Below are 26,520 nucleotides of genomic sequence, written 5' to 3'. Positions count from 1 at the left end.
ATAAGTACAGGTACTTTCCCATTAAAAGTTTTGCAGCAGTGCTGGCAAGTGCCGGTACTCTCCCATTAAAACCACTGAAGCAGTGCTGAGAAGTGCTGCTACTTTACCATTAAAAACACTGAAGCAGTGCTGAGAAGTGCCGGTACTCTCCCCTTAAATGTACTGCAGCAGTGCTGAGAAGTGCCTTTACTCCTCCATTAAATGTATTGCAGCAGTGATGAGGAGTGTAGGTACTCTCCCATTAAACGTACTGCAGCAGTGCTGAGAATTGCAGGTACTCTCTCTGCCAAATGAAAGAAGGTCGGGTACTCGGTACTGGAGAGCAGCAGCCCACTCAAAGCACTAGGTTCAGGTACTTTCAGTCGGGCACGGTGTGGTGTCTGCTGGATTTCACGAGGAGTTTTTACAAATACAAAGACAAAAATGAGCACACAATCCCTCCCTCTCTCTATTTTAAATGTCCTAAAAAATGTTGGTTATTTTACAAAATGTTGTGCTTTCTCACACTTAGTAATCCCACCAAACTGCATCTCTTCATTTCCACTGCCCCTTAAACCACTCTCAAGTGCCCAGCTTGTCGTATAATGTAGTTTGAGATTATATGCCAGTGTGATTGTTGGAAAACCTGAAGCTTACCCCTCCTAGACCCAGACCACCCCCCCACCCCCAAATTTCACTGAACAAGCTACACCCCTGCTTGGACTTTTGCTGTTTTTGCTTCTGGCATCATCATGAATAGGGTTCCCGGTTTTATGGTATTTATTTTTTCAAGATTTCTGTCAGTTTTTATCCGTATTTACTTTGTGCTCATTTTTTTCTTTTTGCATTTTTATTTTGTGATCACTGTATAAATTAAGCTGCAATAGGTATTTATCCACATTTATTTAACTAATAAATGTATATTCACTTTTGAATGTCCAAAAGGTTTCAGCAGTGTACACTGCAATATCATTATCTGAAAACACTTGCATTGTAGATCAGCATAAATAACTGTAGAGCTGCACTTAATTAAGAAGCTTAATTAGGAAATCTGTTGCTTTTTTTTCAGACCCCCTACTCTGTCTGTACACCGACAGACCTGGCATTTATGATTGACAGTAGAAAACATTATTCAAAGAAAGCCTATTTTCTGTATTTAAAAATAAATACAGACAGGAAAATAAATTGTTTTCTGTCTGTATTTATCTGTAAAAATCATTAAAAACGGAGACCTAATCATGAATGGGTAACAAGTGCTCGGTGATGCTGAGATCTCCCGCCATCTCACTAGTGTTTGCCTGTGAAAATATTAAGCAAAGGTATGCTTTAAGGCACTGCGCAAGTGAGCGTAGTGAGTGATTTAAAGAGAGTTTCTTGTAGGGTTGTCCCGCCAATGTATTGTATTGTATTGTAATCGTATTTATATAGCGATTACTACCCCTGACGAGGCGTTGAAGCGCTTTTCGGTGAGTAGCATGCTACTCTGGAACCCAACAAGAATTAGTGATGGATTAGTATCGGGAAATAATGAGTACAGTTTTAGTATTATTATGAGTTCATTTGAGCTGCGGATGTGAGAGTTTGTTAGTTAGCTTGACTGGAGTAATGGAGGGGTGGAGGAGGAAAGAAATCCAGAAGTGTTAATTGGGAGTATATCCTTAATTTACTCAACCCAAAGGCCTGGGATGAGTAAAGGGGGATGGAGGAGGGAAGAGTATGTGGAAGGGTTAGGGAGAGCATAGTAGCAGGGTGAGATAAATGCGGGAGAATTTAGTAGGGTTGTGTGGGGGGTCATGGTAGTAGAGTGAGGTTTGGTGAGTTAGATGTGGAAGCGGAGGGAAGAGCTTAGGCAGAGTTATTTAGGAGATGAAAGTAGTAGAAAGGATTTGGGATGAGTCAGAGTGAGAATGGAGGATAGTTTGATAGAGACATGACATATGATGATGGGTAGAATAGTGTGATAAGATGAGAGCAGGAATTCATAGATATCTAGTATAACAACCCACCCAGGAGCCATGCAATGACCCACGAACATGCCAAGCACAGAAACAACATCTACATATATATATATATATATATATATATATATATATATATATATATATATATATATATATATATATATATATATATATATATATACACATATACACACACACACACACACACACATATGCACATACAATACATAATTAGAACCATGGGTAAAATATACTTAGTCAAACAGGTTTAAAGAGTGTGTGTATTTTATTGTTATGACATAGTAGCGATACATATTTTCTAAAGAAACTATACATAACTAGAAATATACACAATCTGAAAAAAAAATTTATCAACATAGGCATATGCAGTCCATAGTTGTTTGAATATGGTGGTTATGAAGGAAAGAGCCAACTCTTGAGTAGTCTTCTGAAGACAAGAAAGTTATCTGTAGATTCGGGTACAAATAAGGTCAAATTTACATTTCAGGTCACAAAATCTCAATGAATTGCCTTAAAAGTATCAGAGACTTTTCAGGACAGCCACCAAACATCTGGGATAGCAGAGGCAAGGACTACCATCCCAGAGGTGGCTGCTCCAGCATACATACGGCTATCCGCTGGGTGGCAAGTTGTGTTTTTTTGCCAGACTCCTTCCTGTTGACATGTTTGGGGTGCTTGTGGCAAAAAGAAACCAAGCCGGATGGAGGTGGAGCTGTTTCAGGAAAACCAGAAGGAGTGCCCTAGCTGAACTGGAAATTTTCTCCTAATGTGTCGAGTTGATTGTGTTTTTTTGTTTTTCCTCTGCGCCACCATGTTCTGCACTGCACTATTGCTTGCCCGGTTTCCACCTAATCCTTGCCTTGCTGTCTCGAGACTTGAATCTTAACCAGATAGTTTATAGTTCTTTTGTAATTTTTAACATTGTGACTGTTAAATTTCCACTTACTAAATGTCCTGTAGTTATTCTGTTGGCCACCCATTGGTTTCAGATGCTGCTTCTTCCCCATTGTGCTATGATTTTGAATTGTCTTTTTCAATATTGGTGCATTCAGATTATGCCACTTAGAGTGTTCTTGGTGACCAGCCTTGGAGTTCTTCAAATATAAAACGTTGTCCTGTTTTATACTTGGAGTGCGAACAAACAGAAATACTGTCCTACTAATTTCCAGTCCATTCTGCTACATTAGGGCCTGAGCAAGCTTGATGTATCAAGTCACCAATCAGCAAGCGTGAACGTGGAGCTGGGCCTCGGATGAGCAGCAAGTGTCCTGCTCTTTCAGGTAAAGGTTCTGAGGTTTACAGGAAGGTACTAGGGGAAGGTCTGCTTGGATCAGCCCAGTTTCCAGAAAGTTTGACGATTAAGCTAGATTTCACATTCTTCAGGTACTCCCACGTAGATGTACAACCCAACAATGCCTGCTTGTGCCCCAGAGGATGCATCATCGTTTCATGGGGGTCTTGTTATTCAAACCAGAAAAACTGCTGTCCTTAAGGTGGAAGCTGTCCATTAGGGTGTGGCTGCCTGCCAGGGACAGCATCCACCTTGTAAATCCAGATCACCTTGTTTCAGAGGTCCGTGTCTGATCAATGCCCAGTAACCATAGATAAAGTCAACTGGGATTTAGTGGTAAAAGTGGATACTTATATGATGCCCACTCGACTTTCCAATTCACAAAGTTCACTTTGCGAGTCACACACACATTTTTAGATTTTATCTTTTGGTTTTGGGGCTTTAAAGCCTATGATTTTACAAATTGCAGTCTTTGCCACCTCAAAATCGAAGTTCTGAGTTAGGAATTGGCAGTAATAAAATTTCTTTTCAAATTCTCTTTCTTTTTAGTCTTTTCTCGTGTGTCCTTTTTACCTAGACAACAGTGATCTGATCAGACCCCTTGCTGTGTCTTTGTAGCTACAAGTTGGTGATACCACAGAAAAAGTTGTTTAATATCTCGTGGACGCCCTAAGTTTCCTGTGATTGTTATGTCTTAGCAGTGCTTAAGTTGTAAATAAAAAGGTGCAGGCGACCAAAGCTCTCCCCTCAAACACACGGCTGCTACGATTGAATGCACGAGCAGGGAATACCGAGGCAGGGTAATCCTGAAGCCATCTCGGGCCTCTTCAATCCATTTACAGCCACTCCCTGCCCCTCCAAGTCACTCTTGCAGCTTTCTGCTTTGTCCCTTTGTGATGCTTTTTTTGTTTTTTCCCTTCATCCGTCTTTTGCATATGTGTCTTTTGCTCTCAGTAAATGCTTGGGGAAGAAAAATAAGCACCGGCCCTCAAAAATAGGTGCTGGTGCCCCGCACCGGAAACAACAAGCACAAATTAAGCACTGTGTCTTAGATGAATTACAGGTGCAGGAAGCATGTTCAGGTGTTTCTGTTTGTTCCTAGTAAACCCACGCGTATAATTGATTAGAGGGATATTTTTGTATCTTTTTTTATTTTTGTTTTTGCAGTTTTATATAGCGCGAAATCGACCCGAAGGTAATGGAGCGCTTTACATGAGCACCAGTCAGGCTACAGAAAGACGCATTCATTTTTTTGTAGGCACCGGGAGTGGTATGCCCTGAATTACAGGATGGCGTATGCCCTGAATTACAGGATGGCGAGCCGTAGCCGAGTCTTGAACCTGTTATCCGAGTTCTAAAGTCGGCAGCTTTCGCCCTTTGGCCACATCATTATCACCCGGATCAGTCCCACAGCCAAGCTTTTCGCAATGGAGCCGGATGTTTTGTTTTTGTTGGCGGCGCTGTGTCTTTTCACTCTGACCCTTTCTTTTCTCACTCTTTCTGTGATATACCTGCTCCAATTTAGTCTTCTTTCCATTGAAAGCCTTGCCCGGGGGAAGCTATTGTTCTTGTGCGTTGGCCATGGAGGCCCCATGGGTGCCGTTATATAGCTTGATTGTCCTCATATTTATTGTCGACTTTATGGCCTGGAGTTGAATCTACAGTTACCTGGAACTGGACAGAAACCAAGGCCGAGTAATCCTGCGTTGGTGTGGCCGACGAGGTCCGAGCTGTTTACAGCACTGGAGAGGTTTACTACAAGGAGCGGAAGAGTAGTAGGGGGCCTCAGCTGGTAAAATGTCTTTGCGCGTTGAGTACCTGCTGCATAGGTTTTGTTCCAACTTTAGTCAAATACAAGTGATGTTTACAAGCATTGACTCCCTTCTCATCCCTGAAAGGACGTTTGATATGGTACATTTGCTGCATTCTTTATGTTTTCTTGGCGTTGTCTGGATGCTAACAGCCTGAAAGTTACTCGATAAAAGAGTGGATGTTCCCATTGGATCATGACTTATGACTCTAAGCTCCGACTTGTGTCTGTGTGTTTTTTTTTCCCCGAATTAAGTCTTCAACTGAGCCTGTAATAAGTCTATTGTGTACTTTCTGCACTTCTTCCTGAGTAGCTCTGTGTCCTCACCTTAAATGCCTGTGCTCCCTGCCTGAGGACTTCTGTGTGTGCATGCCACAGAAATGTCTATGTGGGCTGGCCACGTGGATTACCTCTGACCCAAGTGAGTTAGCAGGATGCTTGTTGTGCCAGTGGCTTTTTGGCTGGGTTGTGGTCAATGCTTTCAGGTTCCTTAATAGACTTTTTCTAAATAGGCCTGGGCAAAATTTGAATGAATCCGTAGTAATTTTGATGATTCTGCACTACTCCTGTGACGCGAAATTACAGAAAGTTACACAATTACTTCAAGTAATTTGGGGCGAAAATCCTTACTGCAAGAGCACAGGAACAGAGGGCAAGTAGCTGCTGCTGTTTGTGTTCTGTTGACTTAGTGATACTTTTCTAACTCAAAATACATGTGCTAAATGCAGGGTTATGCTCCCCATGTAATTCTGCTTAATCTCACATACTTTTGCATACTTAAGATACAGCACATGACACATGATCAAGTTATAGCAAACTATACGTGTGACGCCCGCCACTATTATTGGTGCTGTTGGATGCTGATTTTGGTCTGTGCCTGTACAAGGGTATTTTTTTGTACATATTTGATATTTAAATTTAAATTCTGCTAGCTCCATTTGGGCTAGCCGTTTCCATTCTGTTCATAAGACCCAGGTGGATCCAGATGAGCTCACCAAGTTCTGCCTCAGCACCCTCCTATTTATCATGGGAAAGATTACCAGACAACCACAGGAGCAACCTGACAACAACAATCTTCTACTGGATGATCACTCTAGCTTCCAAAAACTTATATTAGTGGACAGCACCCTGGTCACCAAAAACAGACACAACTCCTGGCTTCTGATCTTGTTCATTCTCTTTGCCACACCTGAAAATCAAGCACTCGCCCAAATGGATATACACATGGGTGTCTCTGACACAGTCCTGCAGTGATTTACCTTCTGCCACTCCAACCACCATCAACTTGTACATACAAGACCCAGAATATCCCAGACACACCCCATCTCTTATGGAGTACTTCAGGGTTCCATCCCCTGTTCCAATCTTTAACCTTACATAGAACCCTCGGATCCATACTCATACATAGGAAGAATGTAAAGAACCATCAGTACACCAATGATACAACTACATCTGAATCTCGTCAACTAATGACATTCAGTGACTCAAATCCTACCCTGAACTCACCCAGAACTTTACGCCAAGCGTCTGTCTGATGAAGGACAAATTCCTCTTCTTCACCAGCAGTGATAATCACAGGCCCAAGCCTGGCTGTCGGACTGGGAACTTATGATATTTCCCCCAGTCAAACAAATGGCCTGATTTAGATCTGAGCGGGCAGGTTACTTCGTAGCAAATGTGACAGATATCCTGTCCGCCATATTACGATCCCAATGTATCCTATGGGGAACGTACAACAGCAGACGGGATATCCCTCATGTTTCTGATGGACTATTCCATCTGCAAAGTTCTAAATCAGGCCCAAAGTCTCTTGGATTTTATTTTCAGACACATCATACATTCACCAGAACTAAAACACTGTGCCCCAGCTCTTCCTTTTGTGAAATCTTTCCTCCTTGAATCCCACTTCAGAATGGCAGGGAAAGTCTGGGAGTTCTTGAACATGGACGGAGGCATTGCTATTCACGGAGCCCCTACCCCCCCACACACTGACACACACACACACCATCCTGGTACCCATGAAGGCATTATACGTGCTGTGGCATGTCTCATCAAAGTTGTGAAGGAATTCACCACATCACCCCAATGCCGAAGGAATGACATTGGGTCACTGTCATTGAGAAGCAGCTGCATCACCTACACAGTTATCAGAAACAAAATACACCAAGAAATCATCTTGGGGGACAGCAACCCACCAGGAGCTAGGACAATGCAAAACTGGAGACCAAAAGGTGCAAGAAGAAGAACAAGCATTTGCAGTGCAAGCGGTCCCACATTTGTGGAAATTACAGCTTTGGCATTGAAAATGGCATTTTAAAAATCTTTTGTTGTATGCAGGATGATATTTGCATAGCGCAATTGCCATTCGTATGACCTGCAGCACTGGAGAACCCGAAAATATTGTTCTAATTTACACGAAGCAGGGAAAAGGTGCAGCACCAAAGGCTGTCACTAGGTGTCCCCTGAGACCTCCTTTGGCCACATAAGGTACCGCACACTGCAATCTTGAATTCAACACATCCCCAATGACGTTAGTGTTCCGTGCTGACAAATGAAAGGCGGTAACAATTTTGATAAAAGTTTTACGCTGTGCATTCAGGTTATGAGGGATGGGGAGACAAGAGTAATATGCTTTCTCAAAAAAAAAGTAACAACATCCTGGAAACAGCAAACACTCCTTGAGAATGCAAGATTAAGTAAAGTAAGCAGGAACAACATGGTTACGTAAACGCTTTTACACTTATATTATGCTGGCTGAAAAAACCCTGCAACATTTACTGTTCTAGTGTGCAAGAAACAGGAAAATAAGAACAGATAAGCACTGTAAGGAAATGCCTCCTTGGCATGGTTACCCCCTGACTTTTTGCCTTTGCTGATGCTATGTTTTGAATTGAAAGTGTGCTGAGGCCTGCTAACCAGGCCCCAGCACCAGTGTTTTTTCCCTAACCTGTACTTTTGATTCCACAATTGGCACACCCTGGCATCCAGGTAAGTCCCTTGTAACTGGTACCCCTGGTACCAAGGGCCCTGATGCCAGGGAAGGTCTCTAAGGGCTGCAGCATATCTTATGCCACCCTGGGGACCCCTCACTCAGCACAGACACACTGCTTGCCAGCTTGTGTGTGCTGGTGAGAACAAAACGAGTAAGTCGACATGGCACTCCCCTCAGGGTGCCATGCCAACCTCACACTGCCTATGCAGTATAGATAAGTCACCCCTCTAGTAGGCCTTACAGCCCTAAGGCAGGGTGCACTATACCATAGTTGAGGGCACCAGTGCATGAGCACTGTGCCCCTACAGTGTCTAAGCCAAACCTTAGACACTGTAAGTGCAGGGTAGCCATAAGAGTATATGGTCTGGGAGTCTGTGAAACACGGACTCCACAGCACCATAATGGCTACACTGAAAACTGGGAAGTTTGGTATCAAACTTCTCAGCACAATAAATGCACACTGATGCCAGTGTACATTTTATTGTAAAATACACCCAAGAGGGCACCTTAGAGGTGCCCCCTGAAACCTAATCCAACTACCCCTGTAGGCTGACTGGTTCTAGCAGCCTGCCACACTCGAGACATGTTGCTGGCCACATGGGGAGAGTGCCTTTGTCACTCTGTGGCCTGTAACAAAGCCTGCACTGTGTGGAGATGCTAACACCTCCCCCAGGCAGGAGCTGTAACACCTGGCGGTGAGCCTCAAAGGCTTACCCCCTTTGTTCCAGCACCACAGGGCACTCCAGCTAGTGGAGTTGCCCACCCCCTCCGGTCACGGCCCCACTTTTGGCGGCAAGGCCGGAGGAGATAATGAGAATAACAAGGAGGAGTCACTGGCCAGTCAGGACAGCCCCCAAGGTGTCCTGAGCTGAAGTGACTCTAACTTTTAGAAATCCTCCATCTTGCAGATGGAGGATTCCCCCAATAGGGATAGGAATGTGCCCCCCTCCCCTTGGGAGGAGGCACAAAGAGGGTGTACCCACCCTCAGGGCTAGTAGCCATTGGCTACTAACCCCCCAGACCTAAACACGCCCTTAAATTTAGTATTTAAGGGCTTCCCTGAACCTAAAGATTTAGATTCCTGCAACTACAAGAAGAAGAAGACTGCTGAGCTGAAAAACCCCTGCAGAGGAAGAACAGAAGACACCAACTGCTTTGGCCCCAGTCCTACCGGCCTGTCTCCTGCCTTCTAAAGAAACCTGCTCCAGCGACGCTTTCTCCAGGACCAGCGACCTCTGAATCCTCAGAGGACTGCCCTGCTTCAAGAGGAACAAGAAACTCCTGAGGACAGCGGACCTGTTCCAAAAAGACTGCAACTTTGTTACAGAGGAGCAGATTTAAAGACCCCTGCAATCCCCGCAAGAAGCGTGAGACTTGCAACACTGCACCCGGCGACCCTGACTCGACTGGTGGAGAAACAACACTTCAGAGAGGACCCTCCGGCGACTCCAAGACAGTGAGTAACCAAAGTTGTCCCCCCTGTGCCCCCACAGCGACGCCTGCAGAGGGAATCCCGAGGCTCCCCCTGACCGCGACTGTCTGAATCCAAAATCCCGACGGCTGGAAAAGACCCTGCACCCGCAGGCCCCAGCACCTGAAGGATCGGAACTCCAGTGCAGGAGTGACCCCCAGGAGGCCCTCTCCCTTGCCCAGGTGGTGGCTACCCCGAGGAGCCCCCCCTTGCCTGCCTGCACCGCTGAAGAGACCCCTTGGTCTCCCATTGACTCCTATTGGAAACCCGACGCTTGTTTGCACACTGCACCCGGCCGCCCCCGCGCTGCTGAGGGTGTACTTTCTGTATGGACTTGTGTCCCCCCCGGTGCCCTACAAAACCCCCCTGGTCTGCCTTCCGAAGACGCGGGTACTTACCTGCTGGCAGACTGGAACCGGGGCACCCCCTTCTCTCCATTGAAGCCTATGCGTTTTGGGCACCACTTTGAACTCTGCACCTGCCCCGGCCCTGAGCTGCTGGTGTGGTGACTTTGGGGTTGCTCTGAACCCCCAACGGTGGGCTACCTTGGACCCCAATCTTAACCCCGTAGGTGGTTTACTTACCTGCAAAAACTAACATTACTTTACCTCCCCCAGGAACTGTGAAAATTGCACTGTGTCCACTTTTAAAACAGCTTATTGTGTTTTATGTAAAAAGTATATATGCTATTGTAATTATTCAAAGTTCCTAAAGTACTTACCTGCAATACCTTTCAAATGAGATATTACATGTAGAATTTGAACCTGTGGTTCTTAAAATAAACTAAGAAAAGATAATTTTCTATAACAAAACCTATTGGCCTGGATTTGTCTCTGAGTGTGTGTTCCTCATTTATTGCCTGTGTGTATGTACAACAAATGCTTAACACTACTCCTTTGATAAGCCTACTGCTCGACCACACTACCACAAAATAGAGCATTAGTATTATCTCTTTTTGCCACTATCTTACCTCTAAGGGGACCCCTTGGACTCTGTGCATACTATTCCTTACTTTGAAATAGTGTATACAGAGCCAACTTCCTACAAGCACAACAAAGCTTAATTATACAGTAGTCAATCCCTGGGCACAACCTGTGCAATGTTGGAAGTAATGGACAGACCGGGAACAGGTGTACTTTTTTGTGTTCCGGGTGGTGATGTTGATATAACAAACTCGGGTAGCTTCAGAGTGATCCAGGGCACATGTGACATGAAAATCCTTTTTAGGAATACAAGGTCGGGCTGAAGGAATCTTGTGTTGCCTGCACCGATCCACTCAGTACTTGCCTTCAGGTCAGAGAAGCGCGTCATCCACAGATGTCATTCTGAACCTGGAGAATGGATATGGGTGGTTTGGGTGCAAGCACACTAATGGTTTAAGGGGGTCTGAAGGTTCTAGTCACTTTTATTTCCTGGTGAAAGTAGTCAGTGGTAAAAAGGCAAGGACTACAAAGTTCTGCATCGCCACAAGGAGAGAAAATGTGGCTGCCCCTCCCCCAATAACACAGCAGCCCCCACAGCTTGCACAATATGGGTGTGTATTCATTTGCCCAACATTTTTAACATTTTAGAAAGTGGCACTGGAACTATTTACTGGCATGAATAATTAACCATGCACACAGTCTTAAAGAGAAAGCCAAAGATGTAACAAAAAAATCAGATGAAAAAAGGCAGTTAATATTCAGAAGACATTTAGATGAACTGGTCACTAGTTAGTCCTCAAAAACAAGCATTTGCAATGCAACAGGTCAAACATTATCTTGAGTTAGAGCTATTGGCATTGTACATTCAGAACTGGACTTTGCTTGCCACATAAACTGGTCAACCCTGTGTCATAATGTTGTCTTTTTCTGCCATGTTTTGGTGGTCACTGGCGGTTACTGGCATCAGAAATCACAAGCCCTTGAGGAGAGATGAGAAGATGATTGCACTACCTCAAGTTGTGTAAAAGTCTGAACAGAAATTGGAAAATAAGGCTGGAAATAATATTTTATTTTTATTTTAATTGAATGAAAAGCATTGCAAGCATTCTTGCCTCAAATTTTAACAAGCAGAGCAGCCTGCGAAGATTTATGGTCTCAATAAAGGAAATAAGCAATGCCCTGTGAGCGATGTCATGAGTGTTGACAAGGAGGGGCTCTGAAGAGAGAGACTGGAGATGCGATGTGAGGCTAAGCAAGTTTCACATCATTGCTTCTAGGTTTAGCTAGATTCTACTAGAAAGGGCATATTGTGGTTTTCGTGAGCAGTGAGCTAAAGGACTGGGTGTTTCTTTTGTAAAATAAGCTAATTTTAGGAGCCAGAGGTAAACAAGGACAGCACTGGAATAAATCCAAAACAAATGTCAGCTGGGAGGACATGGGAGGAATGGAATGCTGCAATAAAACGCAGGCAGCTACCAGGCTAAACACCAACAGTGAAAGGAAGCACCAAAGAAATAACAAAAAAAGTCAGTCACAGCAACAGATAAAGAAACCAAGGTGGAATAATACAGTAGTTGGTCCTTGCTCTAAACAGAAAAAGGAGGTAGAAAAACATATAACTGACCACTAGCGAGCAAGAATTTTTAAAGGACACTGCAACCAACATATGAAATCGCTTTAAACCATAAAAAGCATACTAAAAGTATACACAAGATCGAATGCTTACGCTCAACCTAAAAAAACACTATTTTAAATTTAAAAGAATAAACATGGAGCTAATGGTATTACATTGTATGAGCTTTCCCTGTGCTCTTACAGCCCATAATTCCAAATGTTGCTGTTTATCACTCGTTAACTCCTTAAATAAAACCGCTATTTAAGCTTAAAAGGATAAACACGGACCTGATGGAATTACATTGCATGCAATTTCCCTGAGCTCTGACAGGTGTGCGCAAAGCAGTTCACCGGACCTGGTAGCCTTATTACCTGTGATTGCTGACTATTCGTGGGCAGGTGGCTGTGGTGTTCCATGACAGCAGATTAAACAGTTTGGCTTTGGCTTTGGGGATCAGCAGCCCAGAGCTGTGCACACTTTTGAAGAGGTTTAATTTATGCACAGAGTGTGTGTCCCATGCACCGACACTAAAGACCGTCATTATTGTCAGCGCTATTGTCCACCATCGGTGTCTGGAAAAGATAGGACAGGGAAGACAGTGCCTTATAAAATGCTTTTGAATGCTCAGAGGGGAGAGTGCAGGGTCTCCTGATGGCCACAGCAGTGCATGGGTTGGGGAAAATCTTGCCTGCATCAGACTCTGCTCTGCTGTAAGGTGCCAGACAAATGCATTTGAGTACACAAGAGCACAGGAGGCAAGGGAGAGAAAGAAGAAGCGAGTGTGGTTTTATTTTGTTGGTTGCAACATTTACCGTTCTAATGTGCACGGATCAGGGAAAGAGTGCAGTACAACAAGCTGTCAGCAAATGCGACCAGCCTAACAGCCTGATTCACAGCCCTGTTTACAGAAACAGCGTTGCAGCGCAGCTAAGCTGAGAGAAATAATGCTCTGCAAATGAAAAGACAAGTTTTGCCGAACACGAGCATGAAACCAAGAAAAATAGTCCCCCAAAGAACAGATAAACACGACAAAGTGTAATTATACAATATTTAGTCTCTGCTCTCAACGAGAAAAAGGAGAGACAAAGAGGTATGATTGACCACTAGCAAGCAAGGATTTTTAAATGACACTGAAACATAATAAATAGCTAAGCCTACAGAAGTATATCGAAAGTATACAAGAGGTCCTACGCTTATGCTCTTCCTAAAAAAAGAAGACAGGCAACCTCCATATACACACCCAGACTAGAATCACCTGGCCTTTGCCTCCTGTAAACTGTTAATTTAGTCCCCGGTCTCTTTGTTCTTAGTGCTCTGATGTGTCCCAGCTCGGTTGATGCTGCATAGACCATGCATGGTCTCAAACTTCACCCTAAAGATGGAAAGAACAGTGCATTCCTACTCACAGTCCTCGGTGGACTTCACTTATTTATTTTATTTTTGTGTGCATTAATGGGCCTGGAATGTACAAGCTGTCTGGGGGGACTTTGCTGTGGGTCTTCCTCAGCGGTTTCACTTTTAGACACAGAGGGAACTTTCAGATTAAGGGGGTATTTAGGCTGTAGGACAACAAAAAAAAGGTGGATGCCCTTCTGTCATATTCAGAGTGTCCTGCTGTCTATGCACTCTAAACAGGGGGAACAGAACATCCGCCTGCAGCTCCTATAAGCTAAATTAGGCCCTTTAAGACATAGGTCCTAAGGATATCGAAGCCATATATAACAATATGTTCCCCTACCATCCAGTTGACAGTGCTGAAATATACCATCTGCAGGTTACATATATAAATCTCAGCAACACACTAACCTCCAGAGCAGTCCAACTAGGATTGTATCATGTGACCATAGTGTGCACATAGATCACTACACTAGTGTGACAGGCCGATGCCGTCAGGCCCGTCCGAGGAGGCGACAGGTGCTGACGCTGACACCTCCAACCAGGAAAGGGATCATGTGATATCCAATCCCTTTGAACTTTCGGGGATAAGACGGCAGAAGAAACCAGTTTGCGCGCCCGGGAAGGAGGACGAGGAGAAGAACCCAGTGGGAGGAGGAGAGAGGACGGACGGAACAGGAGAGACGGGAACAGAGGACGAACAACGGATACTGCGACCGGTGGCGATTGAGGATCCCCGCGGACGCCGGGAACCAACAGACAATGCCCACGAAGGAGCCCCAGGTTCGACAGCGGCACGGGAGGCGTTTCATGACAATTCCAGCCACGCTTCTGGAGAAGCGTGGCCAAGCCAGGTGCATCTCCATTAGAATTCAGGAGAACAATACTGGTGGCGGGGAGGGGGGAAAGCGGGAAGGACAAGAGGGGGGAAGCGGGAAGGACAAGAGGGGGGAAAGTGAAAAGGACAAGAGGGGGAAAAGTGGGACAGCCAAGAGGGGAGTAAAGTAGAAAGGACAAGAAGGGGGGAAAAAAAGAATAACCCAGTATGATATAACCAGAGAAAAGAGTCAACAAGAGGGTAGAAGAGAATCCTAACAGGAAAGCAGAAGAGAAAACGAGGGTCAGGAAGAAAGAAAGGAGGTGGGAGAGAGGGAAAGGAAAAAAGGAACCAAAAGAATAGAGAAGAAGGATAATCACAAGAGACTAAAGGCAAACAAACAAAGAAATATAATAGGAAGGTTTGAAGGGCAAAAGATACAGACAGACAGGTATTCCCAAAACCAGGAAAGAGTAACGGATAAAAGATACAGGAAAACAAAGAGAAAAGAAAACCCAGAAAAGCCATCATAAGGCAGAAAGAGAAGAAAGGGAAAGAGTAAGACAGAGAAAAGGGAAGAAACGGAGAGACAGGAAAATAAACTTACCGGTACATTATCTTGTCTTTCCTTACATGCGCCTCCTGGGAGCCCTGGAAGAAAGAGAGAAAAGAAAGGAGAACTGAAGACCTGCCGTTATCAGAAGAAAAGTGAACAATAGAGGCTATGTAACCTGTCTGCCAAATCACATCAACCATAAATAATAAAAGTCACCTGAACACATGTCCATTGCTCACGTGTCCTCACTGACGTACCCGGTAACAACTAGTCAAATTAAATCTTGGGCTATCTAGTTTGTTTACTTTTTTATATCAGCCAGTCTTGTTGTCTTTTTGTTAATTCCCAGTGCATTAATTTAAGTAGTGATTACTTGCTTACATTCAGTACTGATTACTTTAAGTAGTGATTACTTTCTCACTTTCAGGACTGATACTTTCTTACTTTCAGCCCTGCTGACTTTCTGTAATGATTACATTCATACTTTCTGTACTGATTACTTTCAGTACTTTATACTTTTATGTGATTACTCTCTTAATTCAAGTCCTGCTGGCTTTCAGTACTTATTACGTCCTTACTCTCACTGCAGATTACTTTTACTACTGATTAATTGCAGAAGTGATTATTTTCTTACTTTCAGTCTTGCATATTTTCAGCAGTGATTACTTTCTCACTTTCAGTACTAATTGCATTCTTACTTTCAAGCCTGCTTGTTTTCAGTATTGATTATGTTCTTACTTTCAGGTGTGATTACTTTCTTATATTCAGTCTTGCTTACTTTCAGTAGCAATTACTTTATCACTTTCAGTACTGATGTCTATAGTGATTACTTTTTTAATTTCAGTCCTGCTTATTTTCAGTAGTGATTACTTTATCACTTTTTTTACTGACTACTTTCAGTCCTGCTTACTTTAAGTAATGTTTACTTTTTTACTTTCAGTCCTGCTTGCTTTCAGTAATGTTGACTTTCTTACTTTCAGTACTGATTACTTTCAGTACTGGTTACTTTCAGTATTGATTACTTTAAGTCTTGCTTACTTTCATTAGCTATTACTTTCTCATTTTCAGTACAGATTACTTTCTTACTTTCAATCCTACTTATTTTCAATAGTGATTATTTTCTTACTTTATTACTTTTAGTCCTGCTTCAGTTCAGTTGTAAATACTTTCTCACTTCTAGTCCTGTTTGTTTGCAGTTGGCTTTTGCCAAGTTTTTTGCCAATGGGGACGTAGCAATTGTTCAGAATGTAATTCACAATACAAGTCACTAGAGAGGTACACTGTGAGAGCTCCATTAATGCCCCAATAGTAGTATGAAGATTCATAGTTCATGTGAGGCAAGGCGTACATCTGAGAGCTCATATAGGTCACAGAAAAGATTTTCATGGAGCAATTCAGGATACACTGGAACAGATCTGTGAATGGATCAGTACTGTGATTGTGCTTTATGGTGCAGGACAGATGACCCCTCAGAGAGCTCTGTAAATGTCCCAGAACTGTGATAGCAATTCATGGTGCAGGATAGAAGAGCACTGAGAGAGCTCTGTGAAAGCCCCAGTCATGTGATAGTGATTCATGGTTCAGGACAGAGGAGCTTTGAGAGAGCTCTGTGAATGTCCCAGCACTGGTATAGTGATTCGTGGTACAGGACAGAGGAGCACTGAGAGAGCAATCAATGCAAATAAGGACAGGGGGTGTAGTCTGTGGATGTCCCAGTACTAGGATGAAACGCCAAACTGCGAGTCAGGAGTTGGTGAGATCTGTGGATGTCTCTTCACTATGATACAGGCGCACACTGGAAATAAGGACATGGGTGGGGTCTGTGAATGTCTCCGTACTGGGGTACAAACTAAACTGCAAGGAATGTTAGTGGTACAGTCTTTGGCTGTCTCCATTGTAGGATAAAAGCCAAACTGCAAGTCATGATAGGGGTGCTGTCTGGATCTCTTAGTACTATGATACAAGCTAATTTGCAACAGGTTTCGGGGGGCGTTTAGTAAAGTACCCTCTTTTTGGCATGGTTACTCCCACTTTTTGTCTGCCAGTATGCTTTGACTTTTTTACTCGGATCCTGCTAACCAGGACCCAGTGTTTATGCTCTCTACCTCTAAATTTGGTTGCCTAGGATTTGCACACCCCACAATTGGCACACTGGTGCCCCTTGTAAGTCCCTAGTATATGGTACTTGGGTCCACAGGGCATTGAGGCACCAGGGGTTCCCCATGGGCTGCAGCATGTTTTGTGCTACCCATGGGAGCCCATGCAAAATTGCCATTGCAGCTTGCGTGAAAAGGTGCATGCACCCTTTCACTACAGATCACTGCACCAGGTCACTGTAAGTGACCCCAATGGTAGACCCTCTTAGCCCAGGGAGCAGGGAGCAGGTACCTGTGTGTGAGGGCACCCCTGCATGAGGAGAGGTGCCCCTATGAACTCCAACTCCCTTGCACTGGACTTCGTAAGTGCGGGGAAGCCATTTTACCCGTGTACTGGACACAGGTCACTACCTATGTCCAGCTACATAATGTTATCTCCAAACCTGGGCATGTTTGGTATCAGACATGTCGGAATCATACAACCAATATGTCAGAATCATACTCCAATAATGTTGCCAGTATTGTATGTATGATTCCAGGGATTCCCGGGCCCTGCTCTGGTGCGAAAGTGGACAAAGGAAAGGGGGTAGTGACCACTCCCTTGTCCATCACCACTCCAGGGGTGGGGCCCAGAGCTCCTCCGGGTGGCCACTTTATTCTGCCATCTTGAATCTAAAGTGAACAGAGGCCCCTGGGAGCATCTGAATGGCCAGGTCAGGCAGGTGATGTCACAGCTCCCTCCTGATAGGTGGTCACCCTGCTAGGTGACCAATCCCACTTCCTGGGCTATTTAGGGTCTCCCTTTTGGGTGGGTGCTCAGAATGAATGTGCAAGATTCCAGCAGGACTCCTCTGCATCGTTTACTTCATCTTCTGGCCACCGGGACTGCAGCTGGACCCTCCAGGAACCAACAATCTGCAACTTCAGAGAGGACTCCGCTCTGCAACATTGTTTCTACGGCTCCTTCCAGCAACTGCAACTTCCCCAGGCTGTGCATCCTCTGAGGGTGGCAAGTCTTCAGCCTGCACAAGAAGTAAGATGGAATCTCCCTTGGAGTGAAGGAGTCGATCCCCTGCATCTGCAGGCACCGATTCCAATGATGACCGACTGCATAGATCTACTCTCCTCCGGAACTGCGTGGATCCTGCATCACAGGTGGTGGTCTGGAGTAGCCCCCTTGGTCCTGTGTACCAGCTGTCCAACTTGAGAGACGGTAAGCCCTTGCCTTTTCTTGTAGGTCAGTACCCCTTTGCACCGCGGCTCTTGCAGCTACCAAGGCTAGTTTGCTCCCCCTCCAAGGAATCTTTAGGCTCCGTGAAGCCCCAGCCCCCAGCACTCCTCCCTGCAAAGCACAGTCTCCTGCCTGCTGCTCCAGCGATGTGGGACACCTCTGCAGGTGTGCTGTGTGGGCCTCACTGCGACTCCTGTGCCTGCTGCCAGTGGGTTGCCTTTGGGGGCTGCCTCCTCTTCTTGTGTCTCTCCCAGCTGCTGAGGGCAAACCAGGACTCCACTTCTTGGGTTGAGTCTCCAAGACCTTGCTGGTCCTCTTCAGCCTTGCAAACCTTCTTCTCTGCGTCTTGCATTTGCCAATGCTTGTTGGTGGCTTTCCAGCTCCACTAACTGACTGCAGCTTGGCCGCCAACATGGGACATCACTTGCATCACTTCTGGGACTCCTCTTCATCACCTGTGCTGCACTGCTGACGTTCTTCCACCGTTGACCTGGTCCTGCATCCACAGAAGGGTATGTGGGGAGGCTCCTGCCACAACCGGACACTCCATCACAAACTGGGCTTGGTCCCCTTTCTTTGCAGGTCCTCTTCTGTCAGGATCCACCTTTGAGTTTGTCCAGTCTTGGTTGGGTCTTGCATAATCTTTTTCTGAAGTCCTCCTGTTGGTTTTGGGGAAATCCAGGTACTTACCTCTGCCCTCCTGGTCGCTGGGGATCACTCTGGTACCCACCTCTTGGGGTTCCTAGTTCCTCCAGCTCCCTTCTTCTGATTCCACTTCCTTGGATGGGGGACTGCCATTCACATTTCACTTTTTTTAGTATATGGTTTGGCCCTCCCCTAGTGCCCACATTATTTATATTGCTTTTACCAGTGCTAAATGCTATTTACTGATTGCTAATGTGTAATAATAGTGTGTTTACTTACCTCTAGTTGGGGGATCACCTACTCAGTATTTTAGTATTTGTGTTACTATAATACAGTACCATTATTTTGTAACACTGTGTGCTTCTTTCATGTCTGAGAGTGCTGTGTGGCTATAGTGGTATTGCATAAGCTTTGTATGTCTCCTAGATGAGTCTTGGCTGCTCATCCACAGCTACCTCTACAGAGTCCTAGAATCCTAGACACTGTCTAAACTTCACTAATGGGGGATACCTGGACATGGTATATATAAGGTGATAACACCAAAAATGCTCACCACACACCAGGCCATCTTCTTACAAGGAGTACACCCAGTGAGTATATTGGATTGACTGTGTAATACAGGTTCCGATAGATGAGCATTCAGGGCATGGAGAATACACGCTGCAGGTCAGGATAAAGAGGTGCATTGCAGGAGCTCCATGGACTCCTCAGTGCTAGGATAAAAGCATATGGTGCAGGTCAGGATAAAGAGGTGCACCACAGGAGCACCGCGGAAGTCTTGTTGCTAGGATACAAGTGAACACTGCAGGTCAGGATATAGAGGTACATTGCAGGAGCTCCATGGAAGTCTCAGTCCTAGGACAGAAGAGCAAACTGCAGGTCAGGATACAGAGGTGCATTGCAGGAGCTCTGTGGAAGCCTCCGTGCTAGGATACACATGCATGCTGCAGGTGAGGAAATATAGGTGCATTGAAGGAGCTCTGTGGACGTCTCCATGCTAGGATCCAAGTGCACGCTGCAGCTCAGGATATAGCAGTGCATTGCACAAGCTCTGTGGAAGTCTCAGTGCTAGGACAACAAGTGCCAACTGAGGGTCAGGATATAGAGGTGCACTGCAAGAGCTGTGTGGAAGTCTCAGTCCTAGATTACAAGTTCACGCTGCAGGTCAGGATACAGAGGTGTATCTGGTTGTATGGCGGAGCCACTCGTGTCTAGCATGCATGCCTTTACAATGCGGACACTACAATGAAAGAGTTGTTACTACGTGTTCCTTTACCATGCAAGTCGTTACAACGCCTTAAGGAAGCACTGGACTTTGGATTTACTATTCCAACTCCAGTCTGCGCAACAGTAGGGAAGGAGTTCAACTTAAAATCCAACACCAGTCCAACAACGCATTCCCTAAAGCAAGCCACTGTAATGACTTGCGTGGTAAAGGATCACGTGGTAACAACATGTTTGTTGTACTGTCGAAATTGGAAAGGCACTGCATGGTTCCAGCTGTGTGGTAAAGGTTGTTACCCTACTCGTAACAGTGTTTGATTTCGATCAGAGATTGAGACACACAGAGAGGACCAACAGAACAATAGCAAAGCTTTAAGCACTGTGGAGATGTGATGACCCCAGCACAGATTCCACCTCACCCCGCGTCCTTCATCTGCCTGCAGACTAGGCACCGGCGTAACTTGCGTAATTCCATGTAGCGTAATAACGCTGTATTACCTAAGAAATATACAATATTAAGCTTGGGTTACTCAAGAAAAGTAATTCTCTGTTTAGCACAATTTCTTAGTGCATAAAAGCTCTGGTTGCATTTTTTGCTAAGAAATGGTGCTAAATGCAACAGAACACGAATAGTGAGCTTGAGGAGTCGCTTGCTAAGTGTGTTCTTGGGGTAGTTTGTTTTCGCAACTTACTACCAGCAATTTTTGTTATTTTCATAGCAAAATGGACACGAGGATGCATTTTGCACTGAGAAACAGCGATAAATGCAATGGAATATAAATAGCGAGCAGCCACTTACGCTTAATAAATATGCTTTTGCTGTAGGACTTTTTTCACCCACATAACTCTTCATTACGCAAGCAGGAGTAATTGCATAATTATTGTAAATCAAGTAATTATTGTAACAAAGAATTACCAAATGATTCCAATTACTCTCCCGTAATTGAAGTCCGCTCATGCCTGCTGCAGACTCAACAGAGCAGTTCTGGTCCGATCACGATGGTGTCCAGCACTCACCTAGGCTTCTTTCACTTTAAAATCATTGCACAGATCCTTCCCTCTCTATCTTTGCAGCGAGAGGCCCTTACAGTGGTGGCCTTGATGCTATCTAGACTAAAGTGAGATTACAGGGCTTGCTTTGGGCCGCAGCCTACCTGCTGATAAAGACTTATGGAGATTACAGCCTGCTTCGGCGTCAGCTCCCGCCTCACTTGAAGTTTCGTGTTGCCCTGTGTTATGTGGGGAGAAGGGATGCCCTTGATGTCGTTCAGTAGTCTACGTCAGAACTTTGGGGGTCATTCTGACCCCGGCGCCAGGGTCGGCGGGAGCACCGCCAACAGACCGGCGGTGCCCCGCAGGGCATTCTGACCGCGGCGGTTCGGCCACGGTCAGACTAGGAAAACCGGCGGTCTCCCGCCGGTTTTCCGCTGCCCTACAGAATCCTCCATGGCGGCGGAGCGTGCTCCGCCGCCATGGGGATTCTGACACCCCCTACCGCCATCCTGTTCCTGGCGGGTCTCCCGCCAGGAACAGGATGGCGGTAGGGGGTGCTGCAGGGCCCCTGGGGGCCCCTGCAGTGCCCATGCCAATGGCATGGGCACTGCAGGGGCCCCCGTAAGAGGGCCCCACTTTGTATTTCAGTGTCTGCTTTGCAGACACTGAAATACGCGACGGGTGCCACTGCACCCGTCGCACCTTCCCACTACGCCGGCTCAATTCTGAGCCGGCGTCCTCGTGGGAAGGTTGATTTGCCCTGGGCTGGCGGGCGGCCTTTTGGCGGTCGCCCGCCAGCCCAGGGCAAATCCCAAAATACCCTCAGCGGTCTTTCGACCGCGGAGCGGTATTTTGGTGGGGGAAGTCTGGCGGGCGGCCTCCGCCGCCCGCCGGACTTAGAATCACCCCCTTTAACTCTAGTACCTTCAGCTGGTAAAGTCTGCTGAGATCCAGAACTGCATTTATCACATGAGGTCGGATGTGAGTTGAGGTTAGATGTTTACCCGTCATTGCCCCATCCACTCCTCAACTCCTGCTTTCCACCAATCCCTTCTTAAATGATGCTCATTCCACCCTCTCCCCTGATCTTCTAAGCTCCATGTAACCTCTCTATGGGCCATATGTACGAAAGCTTTTTCCCACAGACACAGAATGGGTAAAAAAAAATCCTTTGGTACATCTGGCCCTATGTTCTGAAGAGTGTCCCACCGGCCTCAGTAGCAGTAAAGCAAGGTTAAAAAGAGGGAGACATGGTGGCCGTGCCTTCTCACTGGTAGCAAGAAACTCTTGGAATGTCTTGCTGCTGCATTGAAAACACATCGATAATCCTTGAAGTTACACAAATATCTAAAAACAGTTTTGTGGATAGAGCACCAGAGTATGCCCCAAACGTAGCCAGTTGCTAGCTCTATGATCAACACTCCCTAAACCTGATTTCAAAATAGTCAAAATTCAATAACCCTTGAGTAAGTGAGAATTTACCAGACTGGACTATTAACTACTGATTTTACATAATTAGATTTTACATTTCTGATAAGACTCTACTCATCATACACTCTCTCCCACATCACAGAGCTCTACTGTACAGTTCAGTTAAACTTGTTGTCCAGCGCTCCTAAGTGAGCACCAGGTGACACTGTAACTACCCTAAATGGAATGACAGGTTTGTAATATGTGTCTTTCTCCTTTGCACCAAGAAGTCTCATGAGGTCAGCAAGTGCATTTTGCAAGCAGATTCACACAACACAAATAGAAATTACAAAACACGAAAAATGACTAACGGTTTCAATGATCAAGGCATTGCGTGTGCAACTTAGGGATCTATCATGAACAAATGAATGATAAAAAATGTAGCACCCAATAATTGCACATCTCTGCGACTCGGACTCTCTGGGGACTCCACAAACCAGCATAAGTGAAGGGTTTTATGTTTCGACTCAATATACTAGAACCGTGGAAGCCTGAAGGAGAGATCAGATCTTAATAACATAGGAATGAAAAAACTCAGCCTTTAGACTGACCAAGAACCTAAGCTGAAAAAAGAGATTATTTCATATCACCACTTGATCAGCCTTGTTGCGGGCCAACTCCAACCTTGCGGGGACCAAAGGAGTAACCCTAACCCATGGCATGAAAGTTCTTGAGAAGACCGGGTGAGCACTGTAGTTTACATCCATAATTCGCCCACACACATTACAGTAAATCCTCGCATCACTCTACATATACCTAGTGTAGCGGAGAAGGATTCCACTCAATCCCCTAAAACTGTTGATTAATATCTAAAATGCCCCCAAAAGTGGCCAGTTGCTAGTTCTATGATCAACACTCTCTAACCCTAATTTCAAAATAGTCAAAATTCAATACCCCTTGAGTAAGGGAGTATTTACCATACTGGACTATTAACTACTGATTTTACATCATTTGATACCACATATCTCATAAGACTGGCAAAAGCCAACTGCAACACTGTTTGGCACCACAAGGTAATCCCAACTTCTTGGAAGAAATCAATAATTGTTCCAATTCACAAAAAAGGGCCTCGGGACATGGTGTGCAATTACAGGCCTATCTCATTGCTTGATAGTGTTGGGAAAATCTTTGCCAAACTGATTCAGTCGCGCCTAGACCAATTTCTAGAGGATGGAGTTTTATTTTCGACACATTAAGCTGGTTTTAGGAGAGGCCAAAGCACAACAGATCAATTTTTCAAGTTGAACATGATCTGCGCTAAATACGTCACCCTAAAAGATTGTCCATTATATCTGGTCTTTGTGGATCTTCAAACAGCCTTTGACAGCGTAAATCGCCAAACATTATGGCAGTTATTGTCGGAAATGGGTATACAGGGAAAAAATGTAATACTGCAAGGGTCAGATATACTACGAGAAACGATTATACGGCCGAAATTCCAATCCAGCGAGGCGTAAAACAAGGCTGCGTTTTGGCCCCAACCTTATTCAATTGTTACATAAATGAAGTAAGTCAAGACCTGAGGAAATTAAATCTGGATGTGCCAAAAAACTAGCCAATGAAAGTATACCTATTCTGCTTTTTGCTGATGACGCTGTATTACTGGCAAGGACGGAGATAGCAATGCATCGGCTACTTAGGGGGTTTGAATCATTTTGCACCTCAAGGAGCATGGTAATCAATGAGGGAAAAAACAAAGTTTATGATTCTTAACCAAAAACAGATGATGCAATCGACTTTTAGGGCAAACAACAAGCCTTTGGCCCGAGTGGCTACTTATGACTACCTGGGCTGCAGACTGGATGAAAAACTGACATGGAAACCACAAATTTATAAAAGTAACATCTCTTTGGTCCAACAAGCTGGAGCGGTACTCAGATTCGCAAAAGCTACAGGCAACCATTCTGTGAGTTCTGCACTGCTTGCATATAAAACAAAAGCAAGGGCCGCAGCACTTTATAGCGCAGAGCTCTGGGGATTTAGAAAGACTCCATCAATACAAGTAACCGAGAATACATTTTTACGCCGATTACTTTGTTTAGGCCAAGCCACACCAATGAATGCAATAAGAATTGATCTACAAATGAGAAAGGTGGAGGACTACATTGCACTGGCTCCAATAAGATACTGGATCCGTATTTGGGCAAAAGAGGAACTCAAACCATATAGAGATGTACTTATGGACATCATGAAGCTACAAAGCCATTGGAAATTGCCCTGGTTCAAACACATCTCAACCACCCTGGCTGCTATCGGCCAGGAAGACATCTGGCTCCATCCAGGAAAAATCAGAAGGCCTAGTTTATCTGTCATAAAAAAGGCATACTGGGACCAAAAGACTCAGAGCATGTGTGAGACACTTAGCCCTCTATTTAAGCGTTACATTTTGTTTAATCAAGAGCTTAAACCAGCAATTTACATAGACAGTATTTATCTGGAAGAAAAAAGGGCTCTCTATTTTAAGTTCCGTATGGGCACACTACCAGTGATGGCGGTGACCAATAGATGGCAACCCGTCCCTCCGGGTAGAATAGAATGTTGTCCATGTCTTCATGGTGGCCAAGAAACACTATCCCACTTTCTTCTATTATGTCACTTTACGCTCAAACTCCGTAAATTGTATTTACGTCCACTTTTTAGATCACACAGAGTTAGGAAGTGCAAAGAGGCGGAATGTTATGTATGCGATCAGACGAGAAACATATTGTGACAAAGGTCTCAACTTACATACTGGAAGCATGGAAGTTACGTCTGTCAATGCACCCACAGCTGGCACAAGTATAATTGCTTGTGTCGTCCCATAGCTATTATTAGCTTGGGAAACCGGTGCAGGTTGTTGTAAAACGGGGCCAGGTCCTGGGTTACTATTAAACTGTTGGTAAGCACCGTAAGGACCCAAATGATCAGTGCCAGAATAAGATATTCAAATTTTAGATTTATAAAGCTTTTCTAGAATAAGTTAAGAGTTTTATGTAAATTATGGTTATAGACCAAGTTTTATGATAATGCAGGGCAAATTGGATACATTTTGGCACATGTTAAATCAAAAATTCAAGTACAGTTTTTTTCTTTTATGGAGACGTTTTATTTAATGTGATTTTTATCGAATATGATGGATTGGTATTTATTGTGTGTTATTGTTATGGCCGGATAGGCTGACAACAATTAAATAAATGGTAAATGATAAGACTACTTATACACACTCACCCACATCATAGAGCTCAAATACACAGTTCAGTTTATTATGGGCGAGCACAAAGTGCTCCGTCCATTCTGTAATCCCTCTTTGGGCTTGAAACCACACCCATGCCACGTCAGTCACTTACATTGGTTTGTGAGCTTGACTTTTAAAATCTGCTTGCTTTCATTTGTGAAAGGCATGCATACGTCATGCCTTTTCCAGTGTTCAGGCCACCTACACAGCACAGGTAAAGTGCCAAAAACATACGAGGCTCGATGTTTTCTGCCTGGAGTCCGGACTCCTTTATCTGTTTATTCTCCACGCAGCGCGATCGCGCTGAATTTTACATAGCGCGATTTCGCGGTGTTTTTTTATTTTTGCTTCACAACGCTAATAGCTCTAACTCGAACAAATGCGAGACCTGTTGCATTGAAAATGCTTATTTAAATTTGTTGTCCAGCGCTCCTATGTGAACACCAGGTGAATTGTAGTTCTTTAGAAAACACTGGGAGTCATTCTGACCCTGACGGTAGACTACCGCCAGGGCCAACGACCGCGGGAGCACCGCCAACAGGCTGGCGGTGCTCCCATGGGCATTCTGACCGCGGCGGTACAGCCGCGGTCAGAAACGGAAAACCGGCGGTGTACCGCCGGTTTCCCGCTGCCCTGGGGAATCCTCCATGGCGGCGCTGCAGGCAGCGCCGCCATGGGGATTCCGACCCCCTTACCGCCAGCCTGGTTCTGGCGGTTTTGACCGCCAGAACCTGGCTGGCGGTAACGGGTGTCGTGGGGTCCCTGGAGGCCCCTGCAGTGCCCATGCCAATGGCATGGGCACTGCAGGGGCCCCCT

General features: G+C 45.0%; 1 protein-coding gene across 3 annotated transcripts in view; it reads left to right on the top strand.

Moving 5' to 3' along the window:
* LOC138266857 (beta-1,3-galactosyltransferase 5-like) overlaps positions 1 to 26,520 on the top strand; it is a 127,514-nt gene that overhangs the window by 79,235 nt on the left and 21,759 nt on the right. The gene's annotated exons all lie outside the window — the stretch shown is intronic.

Source organism: Pleurodeles waltl, chromosome 12 (genome assembly GCF_031143425.1).
Source record: "Pleurodeles waltl isolate 20211129_DDA chromosome 12, aPleWal1.hap1.20221129, whole genome shotgun sequence".
NCBI classification, from domain to species: domain Eukaryota; kingdom Metazoa; phylum Chordata; class Amphibia; order Caudata; family Salamandridae; genus Pleurodeles; species Pleurodeles waltl.
Note: the sequence above shows the minus strand (reverse complement) of the source record. Positions and strands in the feature narration are given on the sequence as shown.